We start from the raw sequence: 13,286 nt of genomic DNA on the forward strand, positions 1-13,286 counted from the left end.
GCAAGGCTAAATTTTTTAAATAATAACGTGACTGTAAACATTTGTAAAATGCAACTTGAAGCAGCATGCCCTGGGATCACAGTTGCTACCGTAATTGTATGTAAGGGACTATTTTTGATGACTGCAGGTGGGATGCTGTTCGGACAACAAGTTGATGCACCACTGTACAGCCCTAGATGAATGATGTAAATCTCTGTGTATTTTTAGTTAACTTTTTAGCTTTCGTATGCTTGAACGGAATAAATTTCTGTTTTCTCCTATTTTAGCTGCACTGGTAAAGGACTTCTAATTCTGAGAAATCACTAGGCAAACTAGATGTATTATTCAGTTGCTACGTGGCGTAAGTTTTTTTTTACGGGTGTGTGTGGAATCTCTCGAATAAAATATAATATCGTATCTAGTAATGTTTCAGACGTTGCTGGTCGGTAGAGTGCCAGTGAACTTCATGATAGGAAGCTCCTGCAGCCATTGAAAACAACGATCTAAATCTCATGTCAAGTGCAGTGTTATTGTCATTCCACCAGCACGTTGTGTGTACAACGCGAGTGATAAGCCTCTGAAATTCGATACTCACTGGAAGAGCAACTGCTTTTTCCGTACCGAAGCCGTTTTTGCTGTAATTTTCTGGAGCAGTAAATCTGTCATAAGTTGCGATACAGCAAGTATATAGCACTTTGTAAATTACAGTGCTATCGACGCCGATGAAGTCCAGTAAAAGAGATGTATGATATCTCAGAGCCAGTTCATGTCATTTTGCTACTTCAGAAAAAATTGCGGGGAGTGGCCACCATGTTGTATTCAACTCGTATTTTGCTAACCATATACAGCTTGCCCCAAAACTTTATCGTCAAAAATACCGTACAGGATCCTAAACTGAGTATTTTGACGTACAGAACTAATGGCCGGAAATGAATAAATAGTTTTCCCTTTTTCCTTTTTGACGTAAACAGCTTACAACTTACTGCAGAAACATAAGCCGATCCAGAAACTGTTCAGAGCGATGACCTTAATGCCTTACACGGGACGTGAAAACATTCTTGGACGACGAGCTGGATGTGTTTTATAATGTCGCAACGTGTAATTTGACGTTCCAGAGCATTCCGAAGTGTGAAACGCTGAGTAAGACATGCCAGATTTATGCGTTCTGGGGAAGCACATGGTGAATGATACGCAAGATTCCTTTCTACCTTAGAAGCAGGACTTAGGAAACGACAAACTGGATTACATCCTTCACAGCTGAATACCGCAGTTGGTTTTTGTGTTATAACTCAGGTCCGATCAATGTATGCTATTTCAAAACGCCAACACACGGAAGATCTTTCAAAAATACGTCGTCATTGGTACGATTTGTTATAATAGAATTACGGGAAACGTCCTATTGGTATTTAAAGAACTTTCGTATTGTAACCTAGGTGTTACGAAAGTATGTCTTTTCAAGGCAACAGCTTATTTAAAATTTGTCGAAAACTCATGGTATAATTTGCTATAATTAAAAGGCAGTAACTGAAATATCGGAGATTAAAGCATTCAGGATATCGCAACATCAAATAATTACGTGTCATCAGTTCTCTGTGTATTGTGCATAAGGTCGCAATTATCTGAAGTAGCTGGTTTGCATACTGCTGTCTGTAAACACTGATTCGTCTTCTACATCTACATCTACATTTATACTCCGCAAACCACCCAACGGTATGTGGCGGAGGGCACTTTACGTGCCACTGTCATTACCTCCCTTTCATGTTCCAGTCGCGTATGGTTCGCGGGAAGAACGACTGCCGGAAAGCCTCCGTGCGCGCTCGAATCTCTCTAATTTTACATTCGTGATATCCTCGGGAGGTATAAGTAGGGGGAAGCAATATATTCGATACCTCATCCAGAAACGCACCCTCTCGAAACCTGGACAGCAAGCTACACCGCGATGCAGAGCGCCTCTCTTGCAGAGTCTGCCACTTGAGTTTGCTAAACATCTCCGTAATGCTATCACGCTTACCAAGTAACCCTGAGACGAAACGCGCCGCTCATCTTTGGATCTTCTCTATCTCCTCCGTCAACCCGACCTGGTACGGATCCCCCACTAATGAGCAATACTCAAGTATAGGTCGAACGAGTGTTTTGTAAGCCACCTCCTTTGTTGATGGACTACATTTTCCAAGGACTCTCCCAATGAATCTCAACCTGGCACCCGCCTTACCAACAATTAATTTTATATGATCATTCCACTTCAAATCGTTCCGCACGCGTACTCCCAGATATTTTACAGAAGCAACTGTTACCAGTGTTTGTTCCGCTATCATATAATCATACAATAAAGGATCCTTCTTTCTATGTCTTCGCAATACAGTACGTTTGTCTTCATATTTTCTGAAAGATTCTAGACTTACTAATTAATTTATAGAAGTATGTTCTGTATGTACATGGCTGTAATTGTTAGAGTTTTTGAACGTACGAAGAAACATGGACTAACGGACAGCAAGAGTGTTTCCTACGTCACTGCCTGACACACATACACATATGCACACTTTCATGAAGAACAAAAGATTTAGTAGTAAGGTTGCAGCAAGCATTATTTATTTATTTTTTTGCTTTATTCACAAGAGAAATTGCACTGCTTGCAGTGGAATATTTTGCGCTTTGTTGTTGCAATTATTGGAATCCACAGGTTCTAAAAATTATTATGCTGAACACAAGCAGTAATCTAATGAGAATGGCCTTAGGGTTTTAATAAAATGTAAAAGAGTGAAACGTCCCCTTTGGAAACTTTTATAAATGACAGTGCTGGAAAACCTATACGTTATGTGATTTTCAAACAGCTGAGCAAAACTGAACGTACTCAGACATTACTCTCTTTACTTATTCTGATCAACACTAAACTGACACACAATGTTTTTAGCGCAACGCAATCTGACTTTCAAAAATCCCTACAAAACAATAGCCCTGACAAACAATAACCTATTAATTTCATGAATCGATAGAGAACAAACAATGTATTTATCTTAATAATATTCAAAAGTCATTTTATATATATATATATAAAATAGTTCATGATATCCAGCATTACAAATTTACTCTTTCTGATGGACACACGTCCAGATCATCCGCTCTCAAAACTCCGCCATGTCTCTCCCCACGTCCACCACTGCTGGCGGCTCACCTCCAACTGCGCAACGCTACGCGCTGTTCACATCCAACTGCCCAACACTACAATAACAAATATTCCAACAATGCAAACCAGCCCCGGAATGCACACAGCACAGTCAGTGATTTTCATACAGAGTGCTACGTGGCGTTACCAACATAAAACCCTAAACAGCCTACTTACATAGCATCTACTGTTTTGTGTTTTATATTGGTAACGCCACGTAGCGCTCTGTATGAAAATCACTGACTGTGCTGTGTGCAGTCTGTGGCTGGTTTGCATTGTTGGAATATTTGTTATTGCAGTGTTGGGCAGCTGCATGTGAACAGCACGTAGCATTGCGCCGTTGGAGGCAAAGACCTTGTAAAAAATAACTAGACTCACTGATGGCGCTGCAGTCGCGGGATAATTTGAACCTTCGGCTGGACGCCATTATAGTGGTGGTAGTCTGATGTGTTGTGTAGTACTGTTGTTTATGAAGACCCTGATTCAACGTTGTATATTTGTTGGGGCGTACGTACAGTATTTGTTACTCGTAATTCTACTGTCTGTACGTTCCAATCAAAAGAAGTACAATGGTGAAGAGTTGTGCAGCGATTAATTATACAAATAAATTCGAGAAAGGAACGAATATTACATTTCACAGGTATGTGCTTATTTTAAGTTGTTTTGTATGTCAGTGCACTTGCTTAGTAAATGTTTTTGTAACACGGTATTAGCATAATGTCTGTGCATATATTTGCAGGTTTCCTTTCTCAAAACCACAGCTGTTACAAAAATGGTTACACGCTGTCAGGAGACAAGATTTCCGACCGACAGAATACCATTTTATATGTCCCGATCATTTTGAAGAAAGTTGTTTCCTTTAAAATTACGTAAATCGCAGAAAGCTGAAAGATGATGCTGTTCCATCTATCTTTCGTTTTCCAGACCATATACAGCAGAAGATAAATTTTTCTTTGTGAACCACATTTTATTTTAACTATAAAAGTTGAGTTGCAAGCAACACGAAATTTGAGTTAGCAGGTTTTTTATCGTTATAAAATGCAACTGAATGTGTGTAATTGTAATTGATTTCACAACTTCTCTTGATGGAACAGTTGTTGAGTTTTATTTATTATATGAAAAAAACCACACATATAAACTGAAGTGTACAACGAAAGTAAATATTGTGACTAATGCGATACTGGATGCCTGCCTGAAGTCTTGTTTGTTGTAGCTGTCTGATCGGTAGTGTTTTCATGGTCTAGGTTAGGTTGAAACTTGATAATTTGGTCGTGAGTTGCCAAAGCACTGCGCCATATATAACGCACTTTTCGTCATAAAATCTAAAGCAAGGTAGAGTCAGAAAATATCTATTGACATAGTGGGCAAATCTTCGAGTATTTTGATGCATTTTGCGTACATCTATCGTAAATGAACTACGAAATATGCTAGGGGTCCAGTGCATAACTTTTAGCTACGGCTGATTCCATGTACTACGTAATATAAATTCATAAACAGTGACTAGTTTCTGTTTGTTCATAAATTAAAAACTATGTTGTAGTAACGTATTTAAATGAGGCATTATGTTTGTGACCTAACTCTAGGGAAGGCATTTTGTAACCAAACATTCGAAATCCCGCGCGTCAGTTTACCACTCTAATGGCCGCCGGCCAGCTATTCAATTTGTCCGCTCTTCACAGTCGACCACTAGTGCGGTTGTGGGGGCCTGGTTCGAGGTGAGCCGCCAGCAGTGGTGGATGTGGGGACAGAGATGGCGGAGTTTAGAGAGCGGATGATCTGGACGTGTGTCCATCAGAAAGAGTAAATTTGTAATACTGGATATCATGAACTGATATATATTATGACTTTTGAACATTATTAAGGTAAATACATGGTTTGTTCTCTATCAAAATCTTTCATTAGCGAACTATGCCTATCAGTAGTTAGTGCCTTCAGTAGTTAGAATCTTTTATTTAGCTGGCAGTAGTGGCGCTCTCCGTATTGCAGTAGTTCGAGTAACGAAGATTTTTGTGGGGTAAATGATTCATGAAAGGTATAGATTGTTGTTAGTCAGGGCTATTCTTTTGTAGGGATTTATGAAAGTCAGATTGCGTTGCGCTAAAAATATTTTGTGTCTGTTTAGTGTTGATCAGAATAAGTAAAGAGAGTAATGTCTGAGTAAGTTCAGTTTTGCTCAGCTGTTTGAAAATCAAATAACGTAGAGGTTTTCCAGCACTGTCATTTATAAAATTTTCCGAAGGGGACGTTTCAAGTGATGAGCATTTTGGTCTGGCGTGGAAGACTATTGTAAATTTGTATCGCAGTATTTGTAATGGAAGTGTTAGAAGCTGAGGTCCTTACTAAATGGACGAGGAACTTGTCTTTTTGCTCTGTATGACATTAACGGACATTGAAGTTTCTATGAACGTTTCGTCGATTTGTTTGTGTGTACTTGCGTCGCTTTTCATAATGAAACTGTGTTATTCGCGAGCCAGATACTTCTGACAGCTGCCGTTGGAGTGCGCTGCGGTCGCAAACCACGGTGAGGAAGGCGTTCCGTGTGATTGTCAGCTTCTCTCCAGGCACGCACCAAGCGCGATGGCAACCATATCTGCCGTGCTGCACGATCAGAAAAGGTCCCGTTGAGGACGGCTTTTGGTCTCAGTGCATACATTACAACGTAATCAATTTATATAACTGAAAAGTGGGTTCAAAAATATTTCGTTCCAATGTCTGCACACGCTTTTTTTATCAGAAGTATTTAACTACTGCTTTCCCAGCACTATCCACAATGTATTGTTGTAAGTGTGCACTGCACGGGCGAATTAACGGGTGCCGATTGATAAAAGCTTTTCCCACACGATACATCACCCCCTCGTAAAACACTGTTGGTAAACAGTTTTCTGCCGGTTCTCTGCGGCTTGAACGACTCAAACTTTTTAGGTTTTGGGGCTCTGTGCCTCATTCTGTAAGAATGCCTCGTTCTGTCGTTATAGGACCGATTTGTTGTCCGTTTTCTGTCTGACTGTTAAATAACATTTTTCTCACGATCGGGTAAACGCAACAAGCTCAAATTAATGTCACCTATTAATGTCCATGGTTCTTTGGGGGTGTGAAAATTATAACTGTCTCAGTCACTGTAATCAAAATGTACGACCATTTATGGTACATATTTTGATAATCGCAAACTCACTTAGTAAATCTATAGGGTACTTCTCGTTGACCTAGAAACATGAAATTTTGCAAGACACACAGTTTCAAGCTACAAATAACGGAAAAAATCAGAAATTTGTTACTTCGTAATTATATCATACGAAAGGAACATTTTACAATCATTTTTTATTCATCTGTCTGTCTGTCCGTTTGTCAGGACTCCTTCTCTGGAACAGGTTGGCGTATCAAGTACAGAGTTATGTTACTTACTAAAGTCTATGAGCTCTTGGCGGTGTAAAATATTTATGCTTCTAAGACAGTTCAGTCATGATACTTGTCCATTTATGTCATATATTTTGAAACCCGCTGAACCAACTCATCAAAACTCACAGGGTACTTCCCGCTGACCTGGAATCATGAAATTAGGAAGAAGCAATGTTTCACAGTGCAGGTAAAGAAAAATAATCCGAAGATTGTTAATTTCTAATTGTATAGCACGATAATATATTTTTGTCCTTTTTTTATTCGTCTACCTGTTTGTCTGTCCTTTTCGTCGTGAATATGTTGGTGTATCAATTTCAAGTTTATGTCACTTAATAAGGGTATGATACCTTGGCGGTGTAAGAAATGTGAGATTCTAAGTATATGCAGTCAAAAGATACGGCCAGTTATGCCACATATTCTGATACTAGCAAACTCACTCATCAAAACAATAGGGTACTTCCCGTTGACGTAGAGCCATGAAATTTGCAAGAAGCAGGGTTTCACTGCGTACGTAAAGAAAAGCTATGTAAATTGTTGAATTTTATTTATACCATATAAAAAATATCTTTTTGCCATTAGATCATACGTTGCTTTCACCATTGGTCAAAAGCATAATAGACGAACATTACTGTATGCAAACATAGAATCTAAACTGTAGTCATGTTTTGGTGAGTAAATACAAGATATTTTATTAAATCCTGTATATCCACATATATAAACTGAAGTCAACTACTCCCTTCTTTTTGTATGTTCTGGCTATTCCGGGGAACTACTGTAGAGAATCTGATACGGTCTCGGAATTCCCTGGACAGATTTTTTTGCCAATATCTATATCGAGTGTCACATTATGCTACACGATACCTTTAACGTTTCTCTGCAAATACCCGTAAAGAGTAATTCTCGTACAACACAGACATCATTTCTTGTTTCCAGGAGGAACGAACTTCCAGACCGCCGGTGACTTACGTTCCAGACGAGCTGCACGGGGAGAAGCAGAGCTGTGCTTCCTCGAAGGCGGTGGACTGGCACTGAACTGTTTCAAATAAATCTGGACTACGTATCTCGCGTGGCTGGTCTTGAGAGCAGGTTCGAGGAGGAACACACCAAAGAGGAGTATTTTTGTAACCAAAGAAGAATTTACGCACAGAGATGGTATGGGATGAGAGTAAATTAATTGTGCTTTTGCACCTTATTTATTTGTATATACATGTAATTCACCATGAATAAATAAATATAATTAATTTATTTGTCTTGTTTTTATACACATTGAACTATTGTACTCGGTTTCATTACGTAGTGAGCAAAACACTCTCGAAGTAAAAAAAAAAAAAGAGCTTTTTCAAAATATCTCATTCCAAACAACAAATTAAATATGAGAATATTTAATTGCTAATACATTATCTCAGAAAACAGTGGCTAATTTCTTGCGAGCAGCACACACAATTGGGGTAGTCGATAGACGAGGGATAACAATGATACAGGTTCATAAATCCGAAAATTAAAGGAACCTTTAAAACAAACAAACTACGTAATTATTACAAAGTTTAAAATTAGTTTAGAAATAAATGAAAGAAACATTAATGAATGGTTAAATATTAAAACTATGAAAGATGTTGTAGAAGAAGTATAAAAATATTTTGCTTTCTAGGAACGAAGATTTCACAGTGTCGCTCATGCAAGCAACTGATTAAATATGAAATAGCAGCATGCATGTCCGAAAGAATATTGTATTGTACTCTTAATAACGGAAGCACTGCTGTTTCGTATTTACTCGCCAATATCAGACCTCCGACTGTTAAATGTATCCTTCCTGGACGAAATATACGTAATGTATTAGTGCAAGTTCTGACACATGGATGATAACATACGGAAGTTTGTGTCTGACAGTGATTCGTGAGCCCGCATCTCGTGGTCGTGCGGTAGCGCTCTCGCTTCCCACGCCCGGGTTCCCGGGTTCGATTCCCGGCGGGGTCAGGGATTTTCTCTGCCTCGTGATGGCTGGGTGTTGTGTGATGTCCTTAGGTTAGTTAGGTTTAAGTAGTTCTAAGTTCTAGGGGACTGATGACCATGGATGTTAAGTCCCATAGTGCTCAGAGCCATTTGAACCATTTGAAGTGATTCGTGAACAGATGGCCGAAGCTGTTAATGTGACAGCTCGCATGAGGTGGAAAATCCAGGTTAGAATATCGGTCCGGCACCAACTGCCATTGTTGTCATTCCAATATACAGCCGATGGTGGTTCATATTGTCAGTTGTGAAGACATTTCCTGAACTTATAAAAAAGCGCATAGGGAAATGCGACGAAATAAACATTATATGGAGGAAAATCTATTAGTGACAAACATGGCCGAAGAAATGAAGCGGTTACCAAACTCCACGTCAGGAGCAGCGTATTGTATTAAAGTGTTACCGGTGCAGCGAGGAAACCTGCGAAGAAACACCAGCCATGTGGTGTTTGTAAATGAAGTCAACAATTAAATGGCTGTAATGAAGCAATTTAAAAGAGATACTAAGGGAAAAAGCAAAACTCGCGTCACAATAGACGGTAGGCTAGCGAGATATCCAATGTCCCTGGAAAGAGCAGTAAAGGGGAGAGATTGCAAGCGTAGAGAAAGAAAAAGTTATGTAAACGAAATTATCGAAGAATTTGGTTACAGTACGTATATGAATATGAAAGAGACAAACATGAGATTAACAAGACATTGATGAAGGCAGGAACTGAGTTCAAAAATCGCAGGCTATTAAAATATTACTTGTATCTTAAGGTTTCTTGGAACACAGCTGTTACCAACGCAGTCGTGTAATCTGGAATAGGCCACAACAGCTTTCCTCCGCGTTTATAGCTGGATGGTCGTCGGTAGCCTATAAAACCCTGACCTTCTTTCGTCACTAACACGTTTGGTGAAGAGGTGGCGCCTAGAACTGTGGTTCCCGATCTCGGAGTAATTATCCCCTGAGAGAGAAAATGAATTTTTCTGAAGGATAAAAACTAAACGGTTCGATTCTACTGTAGTCACGAAACTAAATTATTTTCAAAATATCACAGCTATTTTCACAGTTTTGTAGGACTCCAATACTGATTATACAAGTTACCAATAATTACTTTTTCTGAGATAGTAGCATTAACCCGGTAGAGGTTACGGGTTCCTCACATAGCCCAACCATTACACACAAGTGTTATGCTTTGTCCTGTAGGCTGCTGATGATAAAAGTGAGACATATATGTAGAATTGCTAAAGATCCCAAGAAAATATCTTCTCCAAGTTACAGATAGTACCTGCAGTCGTCAAGAAATTGCGTCACTACTCGCTTCAAAACAGAACAATGAATTAATTGACAGTACGACACAGCAGTAACTACATAAGGCTATACACAATATTATTATTATTATTATTGTTATTATTTTTATTTGGCTAGTTAGACACAAGGCATTAACAGCCTGAAGTAGTCCAATTTGTGCCAGTTCAGAAGTAAGGACAATCAAGTTATTTACAAGCAATAAATACAGTGCACACAACTGAGCTTGTTTGATTTTCTGTGGGGGTTGTAGTAAGCAAGCCAGGAAGTGCCGCAATGGAGAGGAGTAATACAGGGGTAGCATGTTTTCCAGCAAGGGTCTACCCTCACTGTGGATCGTTTGTTTTCTTATCCAAGAAGGAGCTGTGGGTAGCACTTGCAGTGCACTGTAGATTGCTTCAGCATTCACCCTACCACAAACACATAGACAAATGAAAGTGTTCCAAGAAAAGTCTTATATTCTACAGTTTAGCGGGTACTAAAGTTGGTGATAACATTGGGGAGGGATGGGGGGGGGGGGTACTACAAAAGTCTGATTGCACTCAGGGGTAATGGTTGGGAACCAGTGGCCTACAATGACCTGTAGAAATGCATGATGTGCACTCCGTAACAGCATTCCGAATTCTTCTAAAATCTTGAATCAACGAAAGACCTGCGAATATATAGCCGAGCAGTAAGTCGTAGAAGAACTAAACTGCGTCCCATGCAGAATCACTAAACTCGTATTGTCAGTTATAAACGGGGCCATTGTTGCCATTTGTCCCGCGCTAATTGCTCTTACACTATACGCACTTACACAGGATGTCCTAAACCCTCAAATGTCCCAATTATACAGTGTGCAGGATCTCAAACCGCACATTTTGAGACAAACATCAAATCGTATTAGATGAATACTTCAGGCTGTACAAAGTCAGGTGCCTATAAACTGCTTGCGTTTGTATAGTGCCGGTTATCTTCCAAAAGACACAAGCCCCCACTTGTGGCCCCAAGATGATAGGGGCGCCAGAGATGTCACAACTGTAAGATTTCTATACAGGCCGTTTCACAGTTCTTAGCGGTGGCCACTTGGGTCTACAGGGACGCCCGAGTGTAAGGTTTCTATACAGTGTCTCACAGATAGTATTGAAAATTGACATTGGTGAAATGTACGATGGAAAAGGGGACAGTCGTCAAATGATAAGTCGCTTGTGTGAAAAAATGTTCTCGAACCGGCCCTGGTTTCATAAGAAACAGCTGCTTTCCACATCAGTGTTGGTGGCCCTACCACGAAAGACGATACACATCCATCCGTGAATCTTTCTCGGCGGAGTTTACCACTGCTTTAAGTTCACGACTGTCGAAAGTGGAGAGATGGTTCTCTCCTTTATATTATACGCACTGTATAACATGAAGAGATGGAATTGGACCGTGTTTGTGAGGATTCATCAATAAGCGTGAAATGCACACTTCGGAGACACAGTGACGAGATCATTGATGGTTAGCAACTACTCACTCATCATAGTGAAAGTATGTACATATTGGAGTAAGTTCTGTCAGTGGGTTACGTTGTACACTGAGGTAACTGCATCACAGAATAGCTGTATCCTTGTACACAGATGGCGGCAGTATCGCTTACACAAGGCATAAAAGGTCAGCGCTTTGGCTTAACTGTCAATTGTACTTAGGCGATTCATGGGAAAAGGTTTCCGACCTGATTATCACCGCACGACGGGAGCTAACAGACCTCGATAACGGAATGATAGTTGGACAATGTTTATTATAATCCGTCTTGATTGCAAATATGTTTATTCACATGACCGGTTTCCGTTCTTCTAGAACCGTCTTCATATCTCAAATGTCAATGATACTAATTTACTATTTTACAAATGCAAACCTTTTTCATCCTATCCGATCAACATCAAACATACCAGAACGTACCTGCAACTTTGGTTACAGGAGTAACCCGTCCACACGCATCGACCTTCACATGCTGCGTCACACTAAATTGGTTGGCAGAATGCACGTCATTTATATTAACTATAAAACTATTACTGACAGGTGGCGTCTGGTACATTTGTTACAAAACATATGCACATACGGTATTAATTAGGTTTTTCTAATTTACTTTTATCTCTCAAAATACTTAACTAAAATCTGTAGTTGTCATGGTTAAAATCTGTACTTGTCAAAATCGATCATACAAAAATGACAATTTTATTGTGTATTTTAATTTTGACAAGTACAGATTTTCGCCTTGACAACTACAGATTTTGAGAGATAAAAGTAAATTAGAAATCTCTAATTAATACAGTAGGGAAGCGTGGATCTGACGCTGTTTATCAAGCGTCTGCAGAAGAATTAAACGATTTCTTCTCAACAGCCGTAAACTGCCACGCAGCGACAAATTACCAGCCCCAAGACATCAATCTCTCGAGAGACAAGTTTTTCCTAAAACATGTCACTACCGGCACAGTACACAAGGCAATTATGAGAATCTCTTCCGAGGCAGTAAGAAATGATGGAGTGATCATTGGCATGATTAAGAACGTCGTAAACACTATTACTCCAGTTATCACAGACATCTTCAACCTGTCTCTTGTCAGTAGTACATATCCTACTGAGTGGAAGCAAAGCTTAATTCAACCTATACCCAAGACTGACAACCCTAAGTCGCCAGGTGACTACAGGCCGATCAGCATACTACCTGCAATATCTAAAGCCCTAGAATACATCGTCCATGAACAGCTGACGGATTACCTCAAAACTCATAACATCCACGACAAATATCAGTCAGGCTTTCGAAAGCACCATAGTACAGCAACTGCATTAATCAAAGTAACTGATGACATTAAACATGCTATGGACAGACGTGAAGCTACCATCCTAACACTGCTTGACTTTAGCAAGGCTTTTGATACAGTTGACTTTGTTATATTACTAATTAAAATGAAGCAGCTGAATTTCTCAAACAGCGCAATACACTGGTTCGACAGCTACCTCAAAAACAGAAGTCAACAAGTCATTTGTGGGTCGGAAAAGTCATCATGGAAAAACGTGCGCTCTGGAGTTCCCCAAGGCTCCGTCCTTGGTCCATTACTCTTCTCACTGTACATTAATGATATTTCTTCAGTGATTCACTCCTGCAACTACCATCTATATGCCGACGACATCCAACTGTACATAAGTGCAAGCCCCAAGAACATTGCTGACGCAGTAGCGAGTATGAACGCAGATCTTTGCTCTGTTTCTCGGTGGGCACAGAACCTAGGTCTGAAACTAAACCCCAAGAAATCCCAGGTCATACTTATATCTCATCCAAAGTTAATCAGTCGGTACTTTCGCGAAACAGTCCCCCAAATACTCCTCAATGGTACCCAACTACCATACCAAAAAACAGTAAAAGACCTTGGAATAATCTTGGATGAACACCTAAACTGGGAAGAACAAACAGTCACAGCTTGCCGGAAATCGC

At 39.8% G+C, this 13,286-nt stretch overlaps 1 protein-coding gene across 1 annotated transcript in view; it reads left to right on the forward strand.

The window, feature by feature from the left end:
* Nucleotides 1-7,746, forward strand: part of LOC124796481 (guanylate cyclase 32E) — an 823,982-nt gene extending 816,236 nt beyond the window's left edge. The window contains exon 25 of the mRNA XM_047260702.1: nucleotides 7,472-7,746. The gene's annotated coding sequence lies outside the window, so the exon portion shown is untranslated. The remainder of the gene's footprint in view (nucleotides 1-7,471) is intronic.
* Nucleotides 7,747-13,286: the final 5,540 nt, after the last annotated feature.

The sequence above is a fragment of the Schistocerca piceifrons genome, chromosome 1 (assembly GCF_021461385.2).
Source record: "Schistocerca piceifrons isolate TAMUIC-IGC-003096 chromosome 1, iqSchPice1.1, whole genome shotgun sequence".
Taxonomy (NCBI): Eukaryota; Metazoa; Arthropoda; class Insecta; order Orthoptera; family Acrididae; genus Schistocerca; species Schistocerca piceifrons.